General features: G+C 44.0%; 1 protein-coding gene across 8 annotated transcripts in view; it reads left to right on the top strand.

Moving 5' to 3' along the window:
- The window catches only part of NRXN3 (neurexin 3), a 1,505,977-nt gene that overhangs the window by 300,205 nt on the left and 1,185,140 nt on the right, over nucleotides 1-20,632 (top strand). Inside the window, exon 1 of one of the 8 annotated variants that reach the window (XM_039537770.1) lies at nucleotides 15,186-15,269. The exons of the other annotated variants lie outside the window; for them this stretch is intronic. The gene's annotated coding sequence lies outside the window, so the exon portion shown is untranslated. Of the gene's footprint in view, nucleotides 1-15,185; nucleotides 15,270-20,632 lie in introns of those variants that run through there. 8 annotated transcript variants of the gene reach the window in all.

The raw sequence follows: 20,632 nt of genomic DNA, 5'->3' as shown, positions 1-20,632 counted from the left end.
CACCTCTGAGGTGGGTTGAAGCAGCAATAGCCTCACAGCCACTTTACACAGTTTAGAACATGAAGTGAGGGAGAAAACTGTTTCCACTTGAAATTTTAGGGGGCAATGCAGACTGGAGAATTAAATTACTTAAACTAGATTTTGGACAGGACACCAGAAATACAACTCCCCCTCCAGTTAGTATAAAAATGTAATAGAGTCTTTTAGATCACTGATGATGATAACTCTGTCTTGCTGGTATAGAGGTTGTTCTCCATAGATCTCAAGATACTTTACAAAAGGTGGGTATATGTATTATTCCTATTTCACAGATGGGGAGATTGAGGCATGGAGAAGAGAGGTAACTTGGCAAAGATCACACAGGAAGTCAGTGAATGAGATGGAAAAAGATCCCAGGACTCCTGATTCCTGCCCTGTGTTCAGTCAGCTGGACTGGCCAGAGTCTGAGTTTTACATCTCATTTGAAAGATCTCACTTCCAACAGCAAAATTAGAAATGAATCTGAGGAAGGGATATAAAGAAAAATGAGAATGATCAGTTAAAGGATTGTGATCCTTTCTATTGGTTTGTTTCGGAAAGGGTTGAACCTTTTTGACAGTGGCTTGTCATTGGTCAGGGACATTGTCAATCACTTGTCATTTAGATAAATAGTCTGGTCAGTCTCTGCTGTTGAAATGTTTCCATGGCCGAGACAAACCTTCATTCCATCCCTGGGAACGGCTGTTTCAGCCATAAAGAAATATTGTTCTTTATTTGCAGGATAATGATGACTGTCCGGAAGTATAAATGCATGTTAAACGCACAATGAAAATAAGAATAACATATTATATAAGAATAATAGTGGGAATCTTATGCTTATGAAAGTAGAAATTCAAACTTATGCTTCCGGCAGCCCCAGCACCTCAGCCACACTGAGAACATGTATTTTTGCATTGCTGTATATGCTCTTAACTTCCCTCAATATATATGTGCAGTGGGACCAAGATGTGGTTGCTGTGGGAACCATAACTTTGAAATCCCTGACTTGTATGTGATTAAAAGCTCAGCAGTAATTAACATTGTTTTTTGCATTGATTTCCTTTGTACTTTGTTAGTTTTACAGAGAACTTTGATCACACATTTCAAAGATTCCTACCCTCATTGCTGAGGAAAGTTTTAGGTATAAGAAAGCAGCTTAGCTACTAAAGGCTGGACTTTCCCCAGCCTTGGCCCATGTGTCATTGTTTAGCTAGTACCGAGTGGGTGATATAATACCATTCTGGTCTGGTGCATATTACACTTGTGTTGTTGTCACTTTGTGGGGCTGTAAATGAGAAGGTAAGATGCAAAACAGTGGATAATTGGGCCCTATGCATACATGCTGCAGTGTTTAGATACAGTAATGACAGGTCCTCTAGAAATGTTTACAGATAAATAGATGGAATCTGTTTTTGAGTTATCTCAGTGCTAATAGAGCATCTGAAAAATACCTTAACTAGTAATTTTATATTTACAAATATATAACTTCAAGCACCTGAAAACAGTGGCTCATTGATCAGCCCAGCCATCAATTCCTTTTTTTTTCTGAGGGGTAAGAGTACTGTAGAGGCGACTCCTAAGTGAAATGAAGAAGGTGAAAATTTAAACTGAAAAACATCCTGACAGTAAAATCTGTTAGGCTACGGAATAATCTCCCAAGGGAAGTGGTGGAAACCCAACCACTTAGCAAATTTAAAACCAGTCTTGGTTTTAAATGTCCAAGAGGAAACAGTACAATGCTGCCCAGGAGCTGGAGATAAGAGGGGTTATTTCATGCCGAGTTTCTGCAGTCTCATTGACTGATATGTTTGTTTGAGGAGCTATATTGTGACCATCAGTGTGTTATCTGGCAAATTTATGGGAATCGAAAGTATTACTGTCAGATACAACAAGCCACTACCACAGTGTCTCACTGACAGGAGATACCTCTCCAGATTGCCTACTAAGGAAAAGAAAAATTGAATAGAAGTGTCTTGCACCAGGATCTACTGCCAAACCCAGGATCCAAGGAGCTGCCAGGGCTGAGAGAAGTGCCTCCTCAACCAAAACTAAAATGCTGCTAGTACGAGAGTATGAGCTCAGTTTTCTATTACCTGGCACTTTGTGTAGTCATTTACATCAGTGCAAAGTTAAATGCAAAACAGGTGAAATATATTATCTGACTTGGTAACATTTTGCACTGGTGTAAATGATTACACAAGGTGCAGGTCACTGGCATGTTGGGTGTCTGCACTGCTCAGCACACCACAGCCCCTGTGAAAAAATCTGGTCATTCATGGGCTTTGTGTCTCACTTGTGAATTACCAGTATCCACTAAGTGCCGGTGTTCAGAGCAGTGGGAGCAGACAGCCTGCTAGCCTGGGGAGGCTGAAGCAGTAGGAGTGGGAAAGGGGAGAAGGAAGCAGCTTCCTTGTTGTGGATAGCAGCGGGAAAGGGGAGCTGTTGGGAGTTTGGATGACTGGATGTGTGGTTTAGTAGTTAGCGGGTGGGACTGGTTGTCAAAAGACCTGGATTCTAGTCCCAGCTCTGACTTGCAGTGTGACTCAGGGCAAGCCACGTCCCATCTTTGTGCTCACCTACATAGGCAAGGCACTTAGAGCTCATTGGGCTTAGTTCACCACTCCGTTACTCTAGGTTTGCTCCAGGGTAACAGCTGAAATCAGTGGCGTTACAGTGGAGTCAAACTGGAGTACTGCTGGGCTGATACAGGCCTTTCAGGGTTTAAAGCTCTATCTATAAATGCTAAATATTATGATTATCCAGGACTTGGATCTGGGCACTGCATAAAATGCAAATGTAACGGCCAAGCAGTGAATTCTTGGCATTTCATGCTTGGGGGATAGGATTGTTCTGGTGATTTGAATTTTTGTTCTTGTGGTTTATGACCTCACTGGATCCCCTTGGTGTAATCTAAGCTCCTCACTCGCAATGGTCTCTTGTTGATTCTCCACTTATATGCTCACAGACCCATGCAGTAGATGCATGTATGCACCGTATTGATCATTTCTGTCTTGTGAATAATATACATTTAATGGCTTTAGCACATTCCAGGGCAGAAATTGTGTCCTTTTATCATGACGGTTTATTAGATATGTTGTTTGTTTATATTCTTTATGGACAGAAATGGCTGCGTACAGTGTAGAGAGAAGCCATGTATGTGCATGCATGTGTGTGCCTGCCCACTCACGCACAGAGAATGCAGCGATGAAATGGATTCCTGTTTTCCCATCACTGCACAATGAGGTAGCAATTCAGCCTCTGGCCATAGACTGTCTTTAATTCATTTATTTTAAAAATACCTTCCCTAAAATGTCATTTCCATTATGTTTTGTCACAGGATTAAACGGGACACTCCTTGGGTCCATGGGGTTATCTTGCTTGTGCACAGGTTCCCGAAGGTCCTGTGGCTCAGGAGATAAAGCTCCCAGCTATTCCCAGGAGAAGCCTGGTGTTTGGACTCTCTTGTTTTCAGAGCACTGGCATTAAGAGGGTGAAATGGAGGCCCCCAGTACCAAAGAATTAATGTTCTCTATTAGCAGCTCTGCTGAAAACAAATCAACCCATGCAGGCAGGGGAGAGAGCAGGAACAGATCAGAAATACAAACAAATGCCAGAGAGTTATTGTCTGTTTCCAGGAGCCTGGCATGTCTTCCCACCATTGCCCCCTTAAAGGGCTCAGATCTCATTCATTACAGAATGTCAACATCCCTCTGGTGATGATATTTTTTTTATAAATAATACAGCATGCAGATGGTATTTAAATTAATAGGCAAAAGCTCTTCATATTCTGGAGAGGTAGGTGGACTGGGAATCTTGTCATAGGCACCGACTCCGTGGGAGCTCCAGGACTTGAGCACCCATGGGGGAAAAATAGTAGGTGCTCAGCAGCCCCGCCGATCAGCTCCTCCCCTTCCATCCCAATGCCTCCTGCCTGCCATGGATCAGCTGTTCAGTGGCGTGCAGGAGGCATTGGGAGGGAGAGGCAGGGCTTGCTCAGGGGAGGAGATGGAACGAGGTGGGAAGAGGTGGGGTGGGGCGGAACAGGGGTGGGAAGAGGTGGGATAGGGTGGGGCTTTGGGGTAAGAGGTGGAGTGGGGGTGGGGCTGGGATGGAATGGAACATGGGTCGAGCATCCCTGGGAAAATTAGGAATCCAGCACCTGAGTCTTGTTGTTAGTGACGGTGTCATCTTAACTGGCAGGATCCTCTGGGGAGTTCCCCCATGCGCCTACCCCTCTGTAAGCCAATTGAGGAAGCATTTGGAGATTCATGTGTAGCAACGTCCTCTATTGGATGGAATCAGAAATACTTGTCTGTGTGTCATAAGCCCTATAATGCTGACACCAACTGGTGATTCTCCTTTCGCTCCAATGCTATGGGCCTGTGCTTTTGGAGCAGGAGGTTGTGAGTGCTATCCCTTCTGTTTCCGTTAAGTTCTACGTGACCATATAGTGCAACATAGCAATAGCTGGGAAGCGTTAGATGATTGTGGAGTTGTATTTTTTTTAGAAACATGTAATAGTAGGTTTCCTGCAGATACTTTTACTACTTTGTGCCCTCCTGTTGTGTTTAAACCGTGCCTGGCGCTGGCAGTGAATGTCTGAGCCTGTGCATGTTGTGGAAGCAGGGAAAGAATTAATAAGGATTTGAAGGGGATCTTAATGCATGTCAGTCAGTTAGCAAGAGTTAGGCTAGCTGTAACCCTAATGACGTGAGACTTGTAGAAGCAAGAATAGTGTGAGGCAGAGGGAAAGAACTGTGTAAAAAGTTATTACGACCTTGCAACTTGATAACCAAATATGCAGGCTGGCGTCTTCTAGGAGTAAGACAAATAAGATAGCAGAAAGGCTTATGTATAAACAAAATGTATTTGTTGCTTTTTACCGTCTGTATTATTGCTAGAAATTGTCTGTAACAAAGGTATAAAGGCTTGTTGTAATTGTTTACCAGTTGAGAGACCTGTCCGGGACTGGGGCGACCCTGTATCCTATGGCACTCTCTCCCTCCATTGTAATTACTGAAAAAATAATAAAGTATTTGATTTTGCTGCACCCAAAGAAAAAGCAAGAACTAAGTTTTTCTCCGACAATTTGGGGGCTCGTCCGGGATGGCAACGCCCACGGACCCACAGACGGCTACTACGGATCGTTCCCCTTTGAACGCCATGGCGCCACAATGGAGGTAAGAGACCTTTTGAAATCTCTATTGGGGTGTCGGAGGAGGACTGTCTGTGGGGACGTCTGTCTCTGTTGGGCTCACGCCATCTGAACTTATTGACTGTGCAGCAAGAACTAAGTTTTTCTCCGACAATGTCCATGTGTACCATTTTGTGTGGCTTGGTGGTTGCCTGTTCCCAAGTGTGCATATTTCATAGAATCATAGAATATCAGGGTTGCAAGGGACCTCAGGAGATCATCTAGTCCAACCCCCTGCTCAAAGCAGGACCAAACCCAACTAAATCATCCAATATTTGGGGGTCTCTGTGGGTGCAAAAGAGGGCAAAGCCAAGTGCCCACTCAGGAGGAGAATGTATGATTCAAGGCGGGAGTACATTTTTGTCCTCTCTCTGTTGTTCCTTCCCATGTTCGTTGTTCATTTTGCTCTCAACACATTTGGCTCCTAAAAGTCCCTGAGCTTAATCTTTCGGGTTAACCCTTTCATAGGGAGCGGGACCCACTGTATCCTGGATGCTATCAGTTAAACACAAGTTTGAGGCTCAACCACTGTATTTGGCCTGATCTTACAAGGTGTGGGTGGAGTAGGATTGCTAGGAAAGCACGCAGCTGAAGTTCCAAACCCTATTGAAAGGGAATGCTGAGCACAGCATGCTAGAGAGACAGTTCTGGGGAAATTCTGGTATGTGTCATTATTGCCTGAAGTTGCGTATGGAATGTGGGTCTTGGTCTGTTTTTTTGTGGACCGCTGGGCACTGCACAGGATATCCCCACATTTACATTAATATGGACCCTTGGTAGGGGTCTCAGTTAGGAGGTAATAGGTTGGATAAGCCATGGAGATTTCACTTCTCTCTGGTCCCTTGAGGGCATTTCTGGTGAGGAGGGTACTGTGGGTGGGAGGTTGACACTACTGCCTGTAAAGTAGCTGTTCCATGTCAGTTACGCACTCTTTAGTAGCAAGAAATTCAGTCTCAATGAAAGCAGTGGGGAGAAAAGGGAAATGCAGGTGCAGGCTGAAAAGGGAAATGCAGGTGCGAGTGCAGGGAAATGTAGGTGCAAGCGTAGCGTTGACAAACAAGGGACACAGGTGAGGAGTGAAGGGTATGTGATGTGGGGGAAGAGGAAATAGACAGAAGGAGCAGTGGAGTGGAGGAGTAGCATTGAGTCCAACCCTTCAGCATAGCAGCAAGCTCCTGTGTGCTTAGCACTCCTCCTGCTGTGGGTTTGTGACACATTAACAGGACTTCATTTTCCAGTAGATTGAAAGCAAAGTCACCGTTGATTTTCTCCAGGAAGATCTATTTGGAAGTGCAATTGCCTGGAATTACACGGTGGCAGTGTGAGGCCAGACCTCACTGTAAATAACTTTCCTCTTAGCCAAACACACCGAGCTCTGGTGACTGCTGTTGCTTCTCTATAGATTACTGGTATTTCAATTGAAGGTGGATTAGTTTTGCTTGTTCTTGTTGAGAACTGTTGCTCATTTTCCAACCTCTCCAGCTCATGTCAAACCATGGGATTGGGATGAACAGGGGACTCCCCAATAAAATGATCCTGGTGCTGTGACACCATCCTTCTGTGAGTAAGTGATGCCACCATGGCAGTGGATGATGACAGTTGTCCACTCTAGTTTTCAAAGTCCCAAGCAATAGGATTTCTGCTTCTTCCATTGAGAGACTAATTCACAGTCTAATACATAGTCAGGTGACCATATGAAAGCCTGACCCTTAAAGAAGCTGAACTCACCCCTTGCAGAGTTCCAAACCTGGTCAGCCTAAGCTCTGGGCTCAATCCTGAACCATATAGGCCACGCAAAACAGCACTGCATCAAAAGGTGACCTTGTACTTTGTGTTGCTTCCTGTATGGAAAGTCCATCGGTGGTGACTTAGTTGTGGAGGAGACTTACATGCACTGATAGCTGCCCTGCAGGACATTGAGCAAATGGTGGCTACTTTAAATGGGATTAATGTGTGAGGAGTAGAATCTCCTAATGCCAGACTAAACCAATTAGCTGAGCCTTTTGAGGTTTAAATTGTCTTAAGCAGCCCAAGCAAGAGGCTTCATTTTAGAGACAAGGGCAGAAGGAGAAAGTAGTTAAGGACATTGAGGTCAATGGTAATTGGGACAAATTACAACATGGTTTTACAAAAGGTAGATTGTGCCAAACCAACCTGATCTCCTTCTTTGAGAAGGTAACAGATTATTTAGACAAAGGAAATGCAGTAGATCTAATTTACCTAGTTTTCAGTAAGGCATTTGACACGGTTCCACATGGGGAATTATTAGTTAAATTGGAAAAGATGGGGATCAATATGAAAATTGAAAGGTGGATAAGAAACTGGTTAAAGGGGAGATTACAACGGGTCGTACTGAAAGGTGAACTGTCAGGCTGGAAGGAGGTTACTAGTGGAGTTCCTCAGGGATCAGTTTTGGGACCAATCTTATTTAACCTTTTTATTACTGACCTTGGCACAAAAAGCGGGAATGTGCTAATAAAGTTTGCGGATGACACAAAGCTGGGAGGTATTGCTAACACAGAGAAGGACCGGGATATCATACAGGAAGATCTGGATGACCTTGTAAACTGGAGTAATAGTAATAGGATGAAATTTAATAGTGAAAAGTGCAAGGTCATGCATTTAGGTATTAATAAAAGAATTTTAGTTATAAATTGGGGACACATCAGTTGGAAGTAACAGAGGAGGAGAAGGACCTCGGAGTATTGGTTGATCACAGGATGACTATGAGCCGGCAATGTGATATGGCCGTTAAAAAAGCTAATGCAGTTTTAGGATGCATCAGGCGAGGTATTTCCAGCAAAGATAAGGAGGTGTTAGTACTGTTATATAAGGCACTGGTGAGACCTCATCTGGAATACAGTGTGAAGTTCTGGTCTCCCATGTTTAAGAAGGATGAATTCAAACTGGAACAGGTTCAGAGACGGGCTACTAGGATGATCCGAGGAATGGAAAACCTGTCTTATGATTCCCTTTCTGCTTTTAGTTGAGGTAGAGTGCAGGAGTTGACACTAGAGCGATCGGCAGTCGATTTATCACATCTATACTAGACATGATAAATCAACACACACCCCCACTGGATTGATCGCTGCCCGTCAATCTAGCCAGTAGTGTAGACAAGCCCTGAGACTTTCAGCACCTAAAGCACAAACCACCCCTTGAGATGGAGTAACAGCTTCTTTAAATATGATATATAAATAGTAGACTGTTAGTCACTGGATCCAGCCACTAAGAGTCATGACCACATGCCCAAAACCAGGATATTGCACTCCTACATGAGGGGTAGAAACCAGCAAGGGAAACTGAAAGATCACAGTCTAAATCCCTTTGCAGACTTGGTCTTGCTAGCAGTGGTAATGTTTCGTACAAGCATAGGCTGCAAAGCATTCTGGGTAACTGTATGTAGCTGCCTTTAGGGCTGGCGTCGCATTGGTGGGTTCCCAGAACACAGGGACATGTTGATCCCTTTAGGAAATCTTAAAGAATCCACATCCTGGAGGGAAAGAAATTACAGATGGAAAAGATCCTTTTGGCCCATGCAAGTCCATCTCTATCCCAGGGCTGTTTCCTACAGTGCTTTCTCTAGTGTTTTGTACAATTACTTGGGGAGAATATTCCACAGTATAATTGATCTTAGTTTTGTCCTATATTTCCTATTACAGTTATCCCCTACTCCTTTTTCATCCATGAGGTTTCCTCTCTCCAGACACTTGTAATGTCCATCATACTCCCCTGACTTTGCCTTTGCTTCACTCGGCTAATTAGCACAATCCAATGTTTCCTCATCAGCTTGTACCTCTGACTCCCTGATCATTTTGGTTACCTTTCTCTGAACTCTGTAATGATATGGTGCCCCAACCTGAGCACAACACTCAGATAGAGCCATATTGAGAGGAACAATCCCCCTCCCTGCCCTTTATATGCAGCTCAGGGCTGGCTTTTTCTTGCTGGCATATTGCATTGCAAACTCATATGTACTTTGCTCTCCACCCTCACCTCTAGGTCTCTATATAAACAGTCACAGTTAACTGTGAATGATATCATTTGCTGAGAAGCAAACAGCCACACCATGAAATTGACTTGAGTTGTAAGTGTCTCCTGCTCTCCTGTGTGCTGAGTCGTTTGCAAACTGTGGTGCTGGCTATTAACACAGAAATGCAGGCATTGTTGAATAAACGGCATTGCAGCCATGCTGGCAATGGCTGAGAGAGAGCATTGGCCACTGAGGGGAGGAAGGAGGGTTTCAACTAATGCTGGCTCCTGGCTTGTTTGTAGTACAAATGCTGTCAGGGCCCTGGGTTGGTGAGACTCAATTTCATCATGAAGGTGAGCCACCCAGTCTCAGAGGATAACAATGGGAAAGGAGGGAGTCACAGTGCAGCCAGAGGGGAGGCAGCCAGGTTTCCAGTCCATTAATGAAGCACGAGCTGTGCGTACAAATCCAAGCCGCTTGCGTTTGCCTTTCCCCGCTGACCAGCCTGTTCTTCATCTGATGTTGCCATAACAGAGCTCCAAGAGCCCCCAAGGACTAAGGCTCTAGGAGAGAAATGAACCATGGGAAGAATTCCATTTCTCACCTCTGGTTTCACAGTGAGGCTGATGCCATGGGCCCTGGGGGTTTTGTTCCTTTGGGAGTCCCTCACTAATGGGTCTAGTGAGATTGAGCGGTGACACAGTCCACTACCTGTGCAAGGCAGGGGTTGAATTTGAAACTCCAACCTTTTGTGTTACACACAGGTCAGCAGGGGATGGGAGCATTGTGTAGTGGGAGAGGCTCCTTTCCTGAGCTAGATCCTCAGACCATGCCTGGTGAACTGTGGGCCAGTTCAGCCCCCCACTGGAGCAAAGCTTTGCAAAGGGATCAAGGTGGAGACACTCAAGTGGCTCTGCATCTCCCTTGCTATAGGGCTTGCTCCTGTGGCACATGTTAGAGCAGCTTGAAGACCATCCAACTTGCCATCTCAGCTACGAGTCCCCTGCAAGCAGCCAGGAATAGCTGGGATTTAAGAACACTCTGTCCATGTCCCCTTCCTACCCTGATTTCCTGCAATGAGCACTCCTGTAGGAAATGGCATAAAACCAGCTGCAGCCTACTATTGCCTCCCCATGATGTCAGGAGAATTCCCTGATTCTACAATTACAGTGACTTTGCATCCCCTTTACACCAGTAGAACCAGTGTAATGGGACCACAGCACACCAATGAATTCAGCCCTACATGGTTAGTCTGAATAGCTCTATTGTTGGGAGTTCCACCGTGGCTCTCATCAGCATGTTCAGATCCCAAATTTCATAACTATGTAATGTGGGTTGTTTTTGTTTTGTTTCGTTTTTTTTGGCTAATATCTTACCTAGGTTTCCCTGCTTTAGTTCCAGGCTATTTCTGCTTGTTCTGTCCTCCTTGACAAATGGGAATAGTTTATTCCTGTAGCCTTTCTAACAGCCTGTTCTGTATTTTTAGACAATAATCTTATCTCCCCATACTGAACATGCCTTGTCCTCTTAGAGGGATACAGTGAAGTGAGATTAGGCCTAAACGTTAGGTTATTTGTTTGGATGTAGGTAGGAGGGATATGTAGAAGAAGAATTAGCTATCTTAGGGTTTTGTACTCGTGCCTATCACCATAGTATCTGAGAACCTTCAAGGTTAATTAGTTTGGCATAATGAGATCCCTAATGGTTGCCATAGCGTCTTTGGCTCTCCTCCCTTTTCCATTTATGAGAAACCTCACATCAATAGAAAATGTTCCATGAAAGCTTTTAAAGGAAAATTAAATGAAAAGTTCTGTAAAGTTGATCTTCTCTCCTGCTGTGTTTTATATCCAAAGCCAACCACACTCCCAACACTGGTCACAACAGGTGGGCACTGGGATACAAGATTTCTGGGTGGTCTGTTACAGGCTCTGCCACTGACTAACAGTGTGGCATTGGGCAAGTCATTTAGGCCAAAAAAATTTTGTGCCTAACTTGAGATAGCTTGGGCCTAGTTTTCACAAGTGGTGAACATCAATGGATCACATTGACTTTAGGGGGGAGGGATAGCTCAGTGGTTTGAGCATTGGCCTGCTAAACCCAGGGTTGTGAATTCAATCCTTGAGGGGGCCATTTGGGGATTGGTCCTGTTTCGAGCAGGGGGTTGGACTAGATGATCTCTTGAGGTCCCTTCCAACCCTAATATTCTATGAACCAGAATGGGTGCCAAACATTTCTGAAAATTAATGTCTGAAGCGAGGGCACCTGAAGTCACAGGGCACTTTGAAAATGTTGCTCATAACCTCTCTGTGCCTCATGTTCCCAATCTGCACAATGGGAAAGTGTGAGGCTAAATTCGTTAATGTTCTGATAGGCATTTTCAGTTCTAGAATTGGTGCCTAAAGCCTTCAGTTATGGGTGCAGCATAGTTACACAGCATTGTGCCTCCAAATCAGAAAGGGAAGCTGCTCCATCTAATTTCACTGACCCAAACTGTGTGAAGGGCTGCTAAGTAAAACGCACAGCATGAGTTGTGAAAATCAGATTTTAAATCTCATTCCTCCTAATCTGCCATGTTATTAATAACACAAGCTGTTTTTATTTTTTAATATCTGATTTTTATCTTGACTGTGACCCTTTAACCTTTCCTAGTAGATTTTATTTTCCAAACCTTTGCTGTGTTCTGTAGCCCTCCTGCTGATGGGTTTATTTTTATTCTCTCTCTCAATAAATGAAAAACACCATTTCTTTGGAAGCAATTCGCTGGTCAAGGTTTTCATGTGAACCCAGCACTCTTAATCCTAACAAACAGGATTCTCCTCTTAATCCCTAATACCCGAGTACGTTGGCTATTAATCTTGAGATGCTTTTTCCCCTCCCTTATTGAGATTAAGATGAGAAAGGTTACTGCCCCATTTTCTCTTGTGCTCCCACAAGATTTCTGAGACTCGCATACCCAGATTCCACATGCTCAATTGTCAGTTCTAGACCTTACCCAATTAGATGATTGGTCACCCTCTTTGCTTGGCTGGTTTGCTGGACACCTGCACAGCAGAAGAAGCTAAGAGGAACCTATTGCTTGGCGGATCCTGCTGGAGTGGAAACAGAAATGTGTAAATGCCTATTTCTTATGCTGTTGTAAAGGGAGAGAACCTGAATCTGGGCTTTTAAGGGAGGAATTATTGTAAAAATAAATTCTTTAAACCTCAACAAGTAATGATAGTTTTAAACTGAAGTTGTTCCCACCCTCCTTATTTAAAATAACTCCCCTCCCCTGCTCTGAATATTTTGGGAACTTTCCTCACCACAAATTTGTTCCCTTCCATGGTGGCTTGTTTTTGTAGGGTTGCTCAAAATTGAATATTTTGTTTGACCTGAAAATAATTATTTTTGACTTTGGCAAATTTGTTGTGGATTGACCCAAAATTATTATTATTATTTTTTTTTGAACTTCTGGTGAACTGAAAACTCAGCTATTTGCCCCCACCCTGTTGGAAACCTGCTCTGTGAGCATCAAGCTGTGCACGTTGGTTTGTTATCTTTGTTGTAGGGTTTCTTACGTGCTGAGCTCCACACTCTGTATTGCAGGTGTTTTTTGTGGGTGTTAGGGTACATCACTGTTATATTATTCTAGGGGTGCTTCTGAGTGCTGGGCTCCACACAATGCCTGGTTATTGAAGGGTTGCCTTGCTAGATTCTGATTGTTGGAATCCTAGTCTGAAGTGGAAATGCCTTATTAGACTAATCCTATTCCTGGTCTCTGCTCCCAGCCAGTGCATGATTGTTCCCTATAATGTATTTTCAAGGCCTCTGTCCTGCACAGCTTTAAGTGTCTCAGGTGATGGGGCTTTCAGTACTTCCCTCAGGGATACTGTTCCACAGTTGAGTAGATGTCACCATTAGCAGATGTTTTCTGATTTCCAGCTTGAGGTTTTTTTCTGTACTCAGTTCCGTCTGGTGAATCTTGGCTATGCCCCTTTGAACCACCCTAAACCATTCAGTATGTGAGCTGCTGCCCTGGAAGCCTCTGGTTCCAAAATCTCATGCACCCCTCTGACTCGCAGATTTATATAAATGGCTAACAGATATTTATTTCTTCTCCTCAGAAGGCTTTGATGGGGGATTTGCGCAGCAGCTTGTTACATAAAGAGAAGGGGGGAAATTCCCATTTCTCCTTGGCGATAGAGAATAGCGAAGGAGAACATGAGTGAAGCAGAAAGGGGCCATCAGAAGGCTGGAATGCTCTAGGTGTAACTGGTTGTTTTCGCCCCAGCACCTCTCTCACCAATAGCAGGGAAGCAGTGGGGCAAGTGCTAGAAATTAGGAAAGATCAGGCATTTTCATCACAGAGACAGAGCGAGGCTTGTGACGGGGGAAAGGATTATATGCTCACTGTCCTTCTGCTCTCTGGGCATGGATTGGAGGCACTGCCTGACATGAGTTTGATGGTCTCAGCAGTTCCCTGAGATCTGGTAGCTTACTGCTCTGGTGGCCCCTGAGGGATACAGCAGTTTCACTACGTGTTCCAAATCAGGAATTCAGGACTTTAATAATATCTTTTGCTTCTACGGTATATTTCATTCCAAGGGGCTTTAGGAACCATTTGTATAAGACTCATCCTTTCACCTCTGAAAGGCAGCCACCTCTGGAATGAAGTGTGCATGTTGTCTACAACAGTGTAGCGCAAGAAGTAACCTTTGATCATCACAAACGATCAGGGATCTTGGTTTTATGTTTAACTTGAAAGACAACATCCACCTCCTGCAGCACAATGCCTCTGGCACCACATGGTGGCTTGTGTGTTACAGTTTCAGAGAGGAGAGGGCCCTCTACTGAGTCACCCACATCTCTGCCTGCCACATCCTGGATTTTCTTTGGAGCTCTCCTATCCAGTTATTGATTAGCCCTGACTCTTCATAGTATGTGACCCATGTCAATTTCAGCTTCACTAGAAGTGTGGTGGAAGGGAAATTGCCATCGTTTTAAGAGTTAATTTTCTCTTTATGGTACTGACTGGCACCTTTTTGCTTTCAGCAAGCTGCTCTTATGTTCCATGCGTCCTCTTGCTGAGGTTGAAGGGACAACTTTCTGCCCCTCCCTCCTCCATTTTCACTGCTCCTGCTTTTCCCCTCTCTGCATTACTGAGTCCTGGCCTGGTACTGGAAGTCTTTCTGCAAAGTGTTTTGCTTATTGCTAGGTTCTTGACCATGGGCACAGTTTGCTTCCTGGCATGAGAAAGATACAAACTGATATAAAGGTTTCAGTGTGGACATCAGATAAGGACCAGAAGGACATGCAATAAACACCCATGTGAGCTGCTTGGCTCTCCTTTGCCTGGAGAGTTTGGCACTGGGCAGATTCCAGGGGGACTTCCCCAGCCATTTGATTCTCCTCAGATACAGAAATGTGCTACCCAGCGCTCTGTAGAGTATTAAGGTGCATGTGACCTAGTGCAGGGCTACTACCTAGTGAACAACTCAACTTGTCTCTCCCCTTGCACCAGCGCTCTGTGAAAGGTCCATTTCTGCTTTTGAATCTGCAAAATGGGGTTGGAGCTCTCAAAGATTCCAAAGCCAGAAGGGACCATTGTGATCATCTAGTCTGACCTCCTGGATAACACGGGCTATTGAACTTCCCCAAAGTCATTCCTAGAGCAGCCCTTTTACATCCAGTTGTCAGCGATGGAGCCCCTGGGTAAATTGTTCCAATGGGTAATTACCCTCGCCGTTAAAAGTTTACACCTTGTTTCCAACCTGAATTTGTTTAACTTCAGTTTCCAGCCACCGGTGTGTGTTACACATTTCCCTGCTAGATTGACAGGGGTTTGTCTAACCTGTTCTTAAAAACCTGCAATGGTGGGAATTCCACAGTTTATCTTGGAAGCCTATTCTGGTGCTTAACTACCCGTATTGTTAGAAAGTTTTTCCTAATATCTTACCTAAATCTCCTTTACGGCAGTTTAAGCTGATTACTTTGTGTCCTACTTTCAGTGGACACAGAGAACAACCGATCAGCATTCTTTGTAACAGTCCTTCACATGTTTGAAGACTGTTATCAGATAAATAATTCCAGATGTTAGTGACACAGGTGAGAATCTTTTTTTTTTTCAACACAGCAGGGCTGATTCTGACCTCCTGTCATATGTACCATTCTGATAGTATATAGGGATTGTAAAGGCACCACAACCATCCCTCCCCTGCCCCCTTTACAGCTTCCAGTGTTGAGGACATGCCAGGGGCAGGAGGGGCCATGCCAGAGGTGGAAGGGGAGTCTATCATAGCAGTGCCAGTTGTGAAGATTCTGAGTTGCACCAGGCTGTGGCACAGACCTTAGGCAGCTCAGGTACGGTTGCTGTAAATTAGAGCAACCCCGAGGGCTTTGGCTCAGAAGCCAGGCTGTGCAAAGGTGGCGGCTTACCTTTCCTCCTTCTTCCACTGGCCTGTGCTTCCTGTGCTGTAGCTCCTGTTGAGGCACAGCACAGAATCTGTTCCATTGCACGGACATGATTCAGTGTCCCTTTAAAACCCTGCTGAGTATTCTCCACCTGGGACAGACAGGAGGGGAGAGCAACTGAAATGGCCAAGATCATTTAAAAAAATCATAAAGAATGAGAGGGTGAGAGAGAGATGCAGAAAATATCAATGCTAGGGGAAGACTGGTCTCAAACAATCATAGAAATGTAGAACTGGAAGGGACCTCGCTAGGTCATGTAGTCCAGTCCCCTGCACTGAAGCAGGGCTCAGTATTATCTATCCCATCCCTGACAACAGTTTGTCTAACCCATTCTTAAAAACCTCCTGTGACAGAGATTCCACAACATCCCTAAGTCATTTGTTCTAGTGCTTAACTACCCTTACAGTTGGGAAGTTTTCCAATGATTTATAGGCCTCAGTGAGGGGGCTGCTTCCACACACAAAGGGTCGATACCTTTGGTGTAGCTAGGGGAAAATGGGGATGAAACCAGAGTCACTCATTGCTGTATGGAAGCGAGGGGCCTCTATGAATTGTTTAGAAATTCTGAAATGAGCTGGGCATGATAATAATAAACAACCTTAACTATGGTGTGGCAAGGGGTACCCCATAATACCTTATGCAGTACCTTCTACCCTAGAACCTCACAGTGCTTTACAAACATAAATGAATGACATCTTCCAACAAGGAAGTGTTACTGTTCCCATTTTACAGGTGTAGAAAGTGAGGAGCAAGATTAAAGAGCATATCCGTGGGAGAGCCAGGAATAAAACTTGGGTCTCGGGTGCCTTGTCCAGTGCCCTAAATAGAACAGGGGATCATTCTTTCTTTACATAGTTAGTAATTACTGCTTCCATCTCAAAGTACTTTACAAATATGAACTAAACAATTCTCATGACCCCAGAGGAGGGTCATTATCATTATCGCTATTTTACATATATGGAAACCGAGGCACAAAAGGATGACACGACTTTCCAAAGGCCACAGAAGGTGTGTTGGTGTAGTAAACAGGATTAACCTCTGAAGTTCCTGGCTCTTGGGCTATGCTCAGACCTCTAGACTACACCTCTCTACGGCCTGGTCCTTCCACCTTTCCCAGGTGATAACCATCATTGGCAATCCTTTCCTTTGCCCCTCCAAGTTGTCTTTTGCAACCAGCCTAACTTTTCACAGTGGTGTGGAGCCAAATAGATTATAGCGGGGGTTTTGTGTGATGCTCCAATAAGCTGTCAGTGTTTAGCAGCGATTAGCTTTTTTAAAGCACCTTTTTCTTCATTTTTTAGAGTTTTTAATTTTTCTCTTTGCTTTGCTTCCTATTGATTAAAAAGAAGAGAAAAGCTTAAACCCCAATTCGGTAATAGAATATATTGATGAGAAGGCTGGTGAAATAGAGAGGGATGGTGGAGGTCTTTGTTCCTAGTTGACAAAGGCTGAAGAATTAGAGGAGAGAAATGTGTGTGTGTGAGTAAAATGAAGAGAAAAAAGAGTTATTTAAAATCCCAGCTAGGAAATCACTCTTCCAGCCTGTGTGAGATCAATTTTCAATTTCAGTTTCCCTGCCTTTTGTGTTTCAAGACACTTGCATTCCGCTGGGGACCAGTGTGATCTGCCAGTGACTGTTTGTTTAAAACAAATTGTCTGTATGTAGTTTTTCAGGTGAACTGCTTCCTGGATCAATGTAACATAGTGTAAGGAGAAAGAGGGAAGAATCCAAAGGCCTGATTCTCCTCTTGCACCACTCTTATACTGATGTGACTCCATTCACTTCAAGAAGCATTATTCTGAGTCTACTCAGACCCTCATTTCATAGATCCATTTACCATCACCTAAGACACTGAACGCAAAGAAATAAATGCACCAAACCTATTGGATTGCTTGGATTTAAACAGCCATACAGTGTCCCTGTTTCACATCCCCACAGGATCCTTGATTAACAGCAGATGTATGTTTTTCCCCTCTGGTTCAGCTCAAACTAGTACTGTGATTTGACTACATTTCATAGACAACCCTGAGGCCCAAACTCTCTGCTAGTGTCAATGGATGCAGCTCCTTTGAAATCTAATTTTTAACAGCAGCGAATTTGGACCAGAAAGTTTGGAGCATTGATTGAGAGCAGCACCTACAATTTTTGATTCTTCTTCAAACTAGTGATGAATTTATGGAGCAGGTAAGCTCCCCCTCCATTCCCCATCAATTTCTCTAGACATTTTCACTTAAAAACCCCCACCACCAACAAAAACCAGACTGCACTGACGTTGCAGCTGATAACGTATGTCGACTTGCCTGAATACGAAACTGAGTATGATTTTTCAACTTCTACAAAAATCTGAAATGAAGCCCAGAAAAAAATTGAGATAAAAAAAGTGTTGAAAAAATGCTCAGTAAATGATACTAAGCAAAAGATAGATTAGAAAATGTGATGCACAGGACTCAGTTTGCATTGTATCATATTGAGGCAGAGATTACAATCAAAATATATGCATTTCAGCCATGTTTTTCCTTTCAGCACCTTTAATGAAGAACAAACGTGATGTTAAATAATAGGTTTGGGGGGATTTCTCTTTTAAATTGAACATTTTAAGCCCAATAGTCAGATTTTCATGCTAAAAAATGACAATTCAGTTACCACAGCTGGACATGCAGGTCCAACTATGCCTCCCTACAGGGAGATAAATACTGAGGGTGAAATCCTAACTTTATTGATGTCAATGGCAAAACTCCCATTGAGTTCATGGGAGGCCAGGATTTCATCCCAGGAGTCTAAAAGGTGGCTGGGATTAGTGCTCAAACTTTCACTCCTGAAAGAACTGCACTGAGCTGAAGAGATGGAAGAAACCCAGGCCTGGGATAATAGGTAGGGGATGTAAAATAATATAAAACTCACCCTCCCTTCTGCATATACAACCTGTCTTCCTGCAGCTGGTCAAAGTTTCCAAGTACTTCTAGCTCCTTGACGGGTAGCGTTTAACCTTGTGCTCTCCCTAAGCTGGCTGCATGCCTTCTCCCCAGCCAGCCAGGGTGTTCTTGTCTGATTAGGAGAAAAGGTGTTCGATATGGTTGAATTACTCTTTGTTTGAGACTGTCCTTCGTCCATGATAATTTGCAAGCTTGGGTTGCACATTATTTAGTTCTTTTTCTCCTCTCTCATCCTTCAGCTCTTACCTCTCTTGTTTTTATTTTATCTGGCTAAGATGACCCAGCTGCTACATTTGGTAAGCAAAGCCTTGCCACAAGATTCACTCAACTTGATAGGTTTGGGGTGCTGGACAAGAACAAAGATGCAATCTGGTTTATGGCTGTGATCTTGTTAGGTCTTTGCAGTTAAGCCACAATGTGTTTTGATCAGTACCTGGAGGAGAAATCTTCAAAGAGAAACAATGGTGTGGCAGCAAGTGGTACTGGTGATTCGGTAGGTGGTACAATTGGTTCACGTAATTTTACCAGTAATCCAGCCTTGTGTTTAAGAGTTGATGATGTGCTGCTGTGGTTGTGTTTTGGATGAGAAGTAAAACAGAAAGACCTGATAAATGAAATATCCCCTGAGCTACCACAGAGGTGTAAGCCCCATTGTCCAGGCCAAATTCCAAAAGAACTAATATTTTCCCACAATAGATCCCTCCTCCGTGCACTTTCAGTTGGATACTGCATTCTTCACTTCCTGCCCCAAACTCTCGGGCAGCGTTTATGTGCTATCCCAGAAGTGGCTGTGTTACAGAGGATGAGGTGACATCTGTATGTAGTCCACAAAGCACTTTTTGGACCTTTTGTGGTGACGGGGGATATAGAAACAAGAGATTAATAGTCTTTGTTCTAATAATAGAGGCAGCATAGTCTAGCATTGTGAACATGCAGTTGGGAATCATGAGCTCTAACTGTGGTTCTGCTGACTCACTATGTAGCCTGGGGCAGGTCTTAGGCCCACATTTCCAAAAATGACCTTCGATTTTACATCTGGTTTTGATGCTCCACTTCACATATATTGAGCCTGATTTTTCAGAGGCGCTGGCCATCCACAGTTCCCAGTAAAGTCAAGACAGGACACAACAAGTTGGTGTAATGTGCCATTAGAGGGAGTGGAGAGAAGCCGAGGGTTGACAGAGCTAGGAATATGTGCCTACATGGAATAGCTGTGTGCTCAGGTAGGTTCATGGTTGAAGGTTTGGGCCTTTTTAAAAATAAAGCTCTGAGTAATCAGGAAATAATATAGCTCACTGGCACAATGATTATTATTTGGGCTAATTAATCCATCCCTGCTATGAAGAGTAATGAGGGGAAAATAAGCCATTATGCAGAAATGCAGTTGTTAACCTTGTGTCCCTTGCTCCCACTGTCACATCTGAGTCTGTCATCACTGTTACATGTATAGGGAGGGCATTTTTACGGTTCCTTTTTAGAACAGGTGAGGATGGCAGGGAGGGGTGGTAAAGCTCCTGGGATGGTAAAGTCATGATTCAGCAGGATCCCCTCCCCTGCCACTCTGGATCCTTTATTATTTCTCTAGCAGCATGAGATGGTCACTTAGACATGTACTATCTAGCTGGCCGTCTTTCCCCTTCTCTCATTCTCACTGCTGGGCTGATGGCACTAATGTTGTCTGAGGGGCCTTGGCCATTACTCTCCCCTGATGCTTTCTGCTTGCTGCAGTTATTCATTCCCTTGCAATTCTTTTTAAAGGAAAGGTCATATTTGGGGAGGATTATTTCCCCACTCAATCTCATTGCGATTCCTGTGATGGCTCAGGCATGGCATTCTCCAGTTGGCAGACAAAAGGGAAAGCCCATGTGATATGACCTTCAAAATGGCTGACTGCAGTTGGTGTTATACATTTTTTCCTCTTCCAGCAGCTGCCCACTGCCCTCCCTTGTTCTTGCTTAACTTATCGAAGTTTAAGAGGCGAAAGTCAAAGCTGCTCCTTGCTGTGAGAGTCTCTAGAGAGCAGCGCTGAGGTGGAACTGCCAAGCCTGAGCTGAGAGGAAAAT

The sequence above is a fragment of the Mauremys reevesii genome, linkage group 4, assembly GCF_016161935.1.
Source record: "Mauremys reevesii isolate NIE-2019 linkage group 4, ASM1616193v1, whole genome shotgun sequence".
Classification (NCBI taxonomy): Eukaryota; Metazoa; Chordata; order Testudines; family Geoemydidae; genus Mauremys; species Mauremys reevesii.
The sequence above is the reverse complement of the archived record's forward strand: the minus strand, read 5'-3'. Positions and strand labels throughout refer to the sequence as shown.